Source organism: Mus musculus, chromosome 9 (assembly GCF_000001635.26).
Source record: "Mus musculus strain C57BL/6J chromosome 9, GRCm38.p6 C57BL/6J".
In the NCBI taxonomy this organism is placed as follows: Eukaryota; Metazoa; Chordata; class Mammalia; order Rodentia; family Muridae; genus Mus; species Mus musculus.
In genome coordinates, this window is record NC_000075.6 from 44,056,739 (window position 1) to 44,064,606 (window position 7,868).

Consider the following 7,868-nt stretch of genomic DNA (forward strand, 5'->3'; position numbering starts at 1 on the left):
CTTTTCTTCCCCTCAGCTGCCTTTCTCAAGGTATTTTGTTGCTAAAACTATAAACTAATAAGACAGGACCTCTGTGAGTTAATTAAGAAGGCTGTGAGGATGGGGTTTTCTCATGATGGTACTAATGCCTTTATATAAGAAGCCTGGGTGTGGATCAGTGGTACAGCAACAGCCCTGGATTCCATCCCTAATATCATAAATATATATATATCAGAGGAAAGAGACTTAGGCAGCACATTTGCTCAGTCCTTCCATTAGAACCTCCTGTCCCATTATGGTACAACAAGAAAGTCCTAGATAAGCATGGTGGCTCATGCTTTTAATCCCAGCAGTCAGAAGGCAGAGTCAGGCAGATTTCTATGAATTTGAAGCCAGCCTGGTCTACATAGAGAGTTCCAGGACAGCCTGAGCTACAATGAGAACTTGTCTTTAAATTATATATATATATATATATATATATATTCTTATAGCAATAGTCTTGGACCACTCAGGTCTTAGAACCTTGAGCTAAGTAAATTTTCCATATAAATTACCCAGTCTCTGAGATTCAGTCATAGCAACAGTAAAGGGACTACAACAGGGCTTTCCATGCAAGAGTCTCTGCTTCTCAGACACAAGGTATGGCCAGGCTGAGGAGTGGGAGCTGTGAGAGGTGGAAGGGAAATGGAGAAGTTTGGAAAAGGAAAAAAAAAATCAGCAGTGCGACAGAGAGCTTACGTGATGGGCTGGGGACACTGCTTAATTGGTAACATGCTCACTTGACAAGCACAAAGCCTGTGTCCAGTCCTGGAACACATGAACTGGGATTGTGGTGTGCACCTATAATCCAAGTAGCTGTGATGTGGAGACAAGAGGATCAGAAGTTCAAGGTGGGGCTGGAGAGATGGCTCAGCAGTTAAGAGACTACATTTCCAGAGGTCCTGAGTTCAATTCCCAGCAACCACATGGTGGTTCACGACCATCTGTAATAGGATCCGATGCTCTCTTCTGATGTGTCTGAAGACAGCTACAGTGTACTCATATACATAAAATAAATAAATGATTCTTTAAAAAAAAAAAACTCAAGGTGGTTCTCGGCTACATAGTGAGTTCAAGGTCAACCTGGGATACATGAATACTTGCCTCAAAAAGGGAGGAAAGAAAAGCTTAAATGCTGTCCTCCCCAGTAGTTAGAGAGACCTAGCTTTAACTTTTTTTTTTACCATGTTACCTTAACCTCTTAAAGCTCAATGCTGCCACAACTGTGATGGGAAGAAACAAGAGAAATGATAAAATCACATTCATCAGAAAGTGGGAGCAGGAGCAAAATTCTTCCTGAAGTCACACACACCCTCAATCATGAACTCTTGAACGAGTTTCAGTCACCTTGTGCCTGGGCTGAAAGGACAGAGAAATGTCTCTGGCCAGTGGTCTACAGGGAAAACACAAATGGAAGGACCAAAGGGTTGCCATGGCTACATCTGGTCCCAGCAAGAGGAAGATGTTCCTCTAGGAACAGAGGGAAGACTCAGAAAGGAACTAAGGACCTCACACCAGCATCTAAGGAGCTAAATTCTGCCAGCCACCTGGCCAAACATGGGTTCTGTCCCTGAGGATCCTGGCAGAAGCCCCAACACAGTGCTATTCTTGATTTGGTCCCTATGAGACCCTGGCCTTGTAAACACCCAGCCTATCCATCAGGACTTCTGACCTTAAGCCAGTGACAAAGAATGGTGGTGTTTTATGTGTGGGTGTGTGTTATGCAGCAATCAAAAATTAATTCAGTAGAAAAGGCATCAAAGCCCAGGAACATGGTGGAAATGCTGTACAGCACAGAGAAGTGTGGTCCTCAACCTGGAGTGGCCCTAATCAGTTCATCTTCTTCTATCTCTTTATTCTTCTGGAAAAGTATTGAGGGGGTGGGCAAGACTGCTCAATGAGGGCCAGGTGCCTCCAGACATGAGCTGCAGAGGAGAGGGCAGAAGAATCAAGGAGGTTGGCAAGAAATGTATATAGCAAGACGTCAGAGACTAAACTGGGCACGGATATGAAGAAGTCTGTGGGTGGGCAGATGACGCACAGTGAGACAGTGGGGGTCAAAGAGGCCCACAGGCTGACAGGGAGACTAATATCAGAAAGAATGTTGGAGCAGAGTGTAGTGGGAGACAGTGGCCAGGAGCTGTGGATACGACACCCAGTGTTCTGGAGGCAACAGCAGGAAGCAGAGCATCAGCAGAGGCCAGCGGTTCGAAGCCTGTCTGGAGTGGGTAAAATTGTGTCCCCTGAAAAGATGCACTCAAGCCCTTGTCCTCACTCCCTCTCAAAGTGACCATCTCTGGATATATGCTCTAGGCAGCTGCAACCAAGTCAAGACAAGGTCATTTAGATTAGGATGGCCCCCTGCTAGCCTCATAAAACCAGAGGAACCAGGACAAAGAGAAATGGGAAAACCAACCACAGGAAAATGGGCAGAGAGACTGAAGAGTCATGTCACCTTGGGCCACCGGAAGCTGGGAAGGGTAAGGAAGGCACCTCCTCTCAAGCTTTGGGGACAGCACACTGACAAGCGCACACTTTGAATAGGACTTTTTTTTTTTTTTGGGGGGGGGGGGTTTGAGACAGGGTTTCTCTGTGTAGCCCTGGCTGTCCTGGAACTCACTCTGTAGACCAGGCTGGCCTCAAACTCAGAAATCTGCCTGCCTCTGCCTCCTGAGTGCTGGGATTAAAGGCGTGCACCACCACGCCCTGGCTGATTAGGACTTTTGTACTCCAAAGAATACACATCTTGACAGATCTTAAGCCCCTCCCCTCAGCCATGGCTGCTTTTTTTTAAGGTGGCCGTAAGAAACTAACACCCACCCCTCTATCAAGGATGCATGCACAGTGAGGGTAAGAGGGAGGGCAGTGGCTACAAACACTTATACCACCGTGAGATCTCAATTAGGATCTCAGCACCCATAGGACAACCCAGGCATGGTGTTGAGAAAGCCTGTAACCTCAGCACTGTGGGAGCAGGGACAGGGAGATAGCTTGGGGTTTGATGGCTACCAGTCTAGCAGCAAAGTTGAGTTTAGGGTTCAGGGAGTGACCCTGTTTCAAAGGAATAAAGCAGGGGGTGAGAGAGAAGGAGAAAGACATTTGATGCCCACTTCTGGTTTCCACACACGTGTATCTGTACACATATGCACCTGCCCTCCTCCTCTCTATACACATGCACACACACACACACACACACACACACACACACACACACCACACACCTGGTAGAAGAAGAGAACAGGCTCTAGGAAGCTGAGCACTGACTTCTAAATGCATGCTGTGCTAATGCTTCCCATACACATACATAGTACTCACACACAAGAAAAAGTGTTTGCAAAGCTATAGGACTCCAAATCTACAGAACAAGGAAGGACATGCAACAGGGACACATTGGAGTCATCACCTTGATACTGTCTGCCATTCACAAGGTCTTTTCATAGCCTGCTCCTTGTCCCCTGGCAGCCCAAATTGTCTCAGACAGTTGCCCCCAGACCAGCAGGTGCTACAGTGGGTACAAAATCATAGAAAATGCAAATGTCCAAAACTATCTTAAACCTCCTGAGTCAGAGAAAGGGTTCTTCTATCAGCCTTTCTAGAGGGTTCTGATTCAAGTTGAAAAACCACTGATGTAAGTAACTACGTTTTTCCTTTTTTCTTTTTTTAAATTGGGATTTGAACCCAGGGCCTCAAGCAAGCGCTCTACCCCTGAGCTGTGTCGCTAGCATTCATGACAGGTACTTCATATTCTTAAGGCAATATCTCTCTAGGTTACCCAGTCTGATTCTTGACCTCACCCTGTATCCTAGGAAAGTCTTGAACTTGCAAGACTTTAGCCTCAGCTCTGATTAGCTGAAACTACAGATCTGCACCACACACTTCTGACTTATTAACTATTTTTTTCTAACTGCCCTTTGCTCAGCAAATCCTGAACCTTTCCTCAGCCAGCCTTACTAGCTGGCCTCGTTTCAGAGTCACTAAAAAAGAGGCCATCCTGGATCTCCACCTCCATCCACCTCCTGTGCCTGGTCCAGGTTCTATGCCTCTCTCCCCTTACTTTAGGTGAGCCATTCACTCCTAATCAAGGCCAGCCCCTCTGCTATCAACTCAACACCATCCCTTTATCTAATCCAGATACTGCTCTGGACATTCTATGTAGTGAGACTTTGTCTCAAATTTAATTAATTAATTAATTGTGGCACAAGCCTGAAAACCTGAGTTCCCATCTCTAGAACCAAGTAAAAAGTAAAGGCTGCAGAACTCTCTTGTTATCCCACTGTTTCAACAGCAAGATGGGAGACAAAGAGTGGGCCAGTTAGCCTGGAGTATACAAAAACAGAGATTCTGCCTCAAAACAAGGTGGAAAGGAAGAATTAATTCTCAAAAGTTGTCCTCTCATCTCTATATATGCACCATGGCATGGTAGGCCCTCATTCTTGTTCACCTAACACACACACATACACACACACACCTTGAAAGGGAGGGAGTATCTCTCTTCCCATTCTTTCTTGAACTCATACAAAGTCAGATTTTCACCTGATCTCTACCAAACTCCATCAAATATATTCCTGGAAAGAAGGAGGGGGGGGAGAAGGAGGAGGAGGAAGAAGGGAGGGAGGGAGGAAGGGAGGGAGGGAAGGAGAAGGGAAGGAGAAGGGAAGGAGAAGGGAAGGAGAAGGGAAGGAGAAGGGAAGGAGAAGGGAAGGAGAAGGGAAGGAGAAGGGAAGGGAAGGGAAGGGGAGGGGAGGGGAAGGGAGGGAAGGGGAGGGGAGGGGAGGGAAGGGGGGAAGGAAGGAGGAGAAGGAAGAAGAGGAAGGAGAAGAAGGAAGAGGAGGAGGATGAAGAGGAAGGGGAGGAGGAAGAGGAGGAAGAGGAAGAGGAAGGGGAGGAGGAAGAGGAGGAAGGGGAACAGGAAGGAGGAAGAGGAGGAAGAAGAGGAAGAGGAAGAGGAAGAAGAAGAAGAAGAAGAAGAAGAAGAAGAAGAAGAAGAAGAAGAAGAAGAAGAAGAAGAAGAAGAAGAAGAAGAAGAAGAAGAAACAACTAGGTACCTAGATCAATGCTTCTCCAACTTGAACCAGAACTTCTTCAACCTTCTAAATCAATCTGAAACTCATTCACTTAACCACTGACATTTGACCCATTGCTCTCTCCCTCCTCCTCCATGAGCTTCCTGAGCATCCAACATGCTCCCTGCTGTCTCTCAGGACACTCTTTCAGGCCATGGGCCATTCATTCCTCAGTCTCTCAGATGGCTCCAACCATCTTTGAAGCTACTTAATGTAAGAGAATCCCAGAATCCAGACCTCACACCCTTCTCTGTCTACATTTGCCAATCTCTTTTCATATCATGGTTTTAAATAACCTGAGGGCTCTCAAATTTATAACCCCCAGCCCAGATCACATCAGATTTCAACATCTGCATTGTTGATAACTCATCAGGATTCCTAAAAGTCACCTTAAATGTATGATATAATAAGCCAGGCTATTTGTCTTTTTAAATTTAACTAATATTTGTACTCAATAAAGAGGTGAGGCAGGAGCACCATTTGTTTGTTTGTTTGTTTGTTTGTTTTTTAAAGCCTGCTAGTGGGGCTGGAGAGATGGCTCAATGGTTAAGAGCACTGACTACTCTTCCAGAGGTCCTGAGTTCAATTCCCAGAAACCACATAGTGGTTCACAACCATCTGCAATGGGATCTGATGCCCTCTTCTGGGATGTCTGAAGACAGCTACAGTGTACTCATCATATATATCAAGTAGATAAATGAAATTTAAAAATAAATAAATAAATAAAGCCTGCTAGCTCAGCAAGGTAACTTTATTTTCTTAACTATATACAAAGTATCTATTTACAAGCCAGGTCCTACAACTAAACTGCTAGCTCTTTAGAAATCTGCATCATTCCTCCAAGCTAGTCTACCTTTCTCTTGAGCTCCTCCAAACCCAAGAAGGCTCCTTAGCTCTCTTTCCTAGAATCCTGTTTCACCTGTGTCTCACCAGCTGCCTTCTCTGTGGGTCCTACAAGCCAGAGAGAGAATCCTTATCTCCTACTAGAAGCGTCTTCCATGAAGCTCTTCCAAGCCAAAAGAGAACCCAAATCGAGAGCCACACCAAAAGATCGAGCCCCAAAGAGAGCCAATGGAAATTTTATGTGTATATATATATATATATATATATGTATGTATGTATGTATGTATGTATATCCTCCCCTGCACCTGAACCTGAACCACACCACTTCATGGTGGAGGGCTCCAGGCCAAGTCAGTGGGGACAGAACCATTTTACCTTAACAGCGAGGCAGCTCAAGGCCATCCAGCTGTCTTTGCCTGGGATCACAGAGCAAAGACCACAAGACCTCTCCCAAGTAATTTGCCTTAACACAGGCAGGAACTTTCCATTCTTTAGCACTCTTATCTATCCTGGCTTTTAGAGGCACTCCCAAACTGTCTCTTCGGAACATACGTAACTGTAACTGCATCTGACGAACGTAACATCTAATGAGGCTTTCATGTTTTGCTAATAATTAGGTTTTCTATGAACCATAATCAACTATCCTGGAACAAGACTAATCTATCTGCTCCTTTCTAACCCTCTCCCCTCCTGCAGCTTCCCTCTCCTTAACTCCTGCCTTCCCTCTTACTACCTAACCCATCACAAAACCCTGTCGTTTGCTGACAGCAAAACGTGCCCAGGACACAGCGATCTCTCATCAATTCTCTTGCTTCCACAACCCCAGTGAGTGTTCCTGTCATCTCTCCTCAGGTGAATTGGCCGAGTATCCTTGTTCTGCTCTGGCTCTCTTTGGATCCATCCTCCATTCAGAAGTCAGATCCAGGTCTCCCATCTCAGTGTATGGAGACTTGGCCAACGGAAGGTGGTCTTGCGCAGCAGCAAGATCAAGTGGATCTTCACAATTTGAGCCAAAAAAGGAGCATATTAATGGGCTAGGACACAGACTAGAATATCCCTGATTTACTTAAGGGTCATATCATAGGGAGGTGCATCCCTGGCTAGAGGCTGGGTCTGGCTATAAAGCCCCATATATGACTCTAATGGCTTTATCTTTTTTATGGTTTCCTGGGTGTCCTAGTTAGGATTAATATTGCTGTGATGAAACACCAAGACTAAAAGTAACCTGGGGAGGAAGAGGGTTATTTGGTTTACACTTCCACATCATTGAAGGAAGTCAGGACAGGGACTGAAGCAGGGTCAGAGTCTGGAGGCACAAGCTGATGCAGAGGCCATAGAGGCGTGCTGCTTATCGGCCCTCATTGTGGACTGCTCAGCCTGATTCCTTATGGAATCCTAGACCCCAGTCCAGGAGTGGCCTCACCCACAATGGACTGGGCCCTCCCCACATCAGTCACTGGTTAAGAAAAGTCCTAATGCTGGAGCTTAGGGAGGCACTTTCTCAATTGAGGTCCCCTCCTTTCAGATGACTCTAACTTGTGTCAAGTTGAGAAAATTAGCTACCACACGGGGAGGGAGCAGGTAGGACGAATCAGCAAGACAATTCAGGAAACCATGGCGGTTATGATTAATTGATGCAGCATGGTAAGCTGTACCAATACACTACTCCAACCACACCCACCTAGTTTTCCTCAAAATTAGCATTTGGCTTCCACCTCAGGACCTTTGCGCTTTCTGTCTGTGCCTTAGAGTCATCTGAAAGGAGGGGACCTCAATTGAGAAAGTGCCTCCCTAAGCTCCAGCATTAGGACTTTTCTTAACCAGTGACTGATGTGGGGAGGGCCCAGTCCAGCCTCCCCTCTGCCTAGAACATTCTTTCTCTAGATATGTACCTGGCTCACTTCTCACCATCTGCAGGTCACCTGTGTTACTTCCTCACTGGGC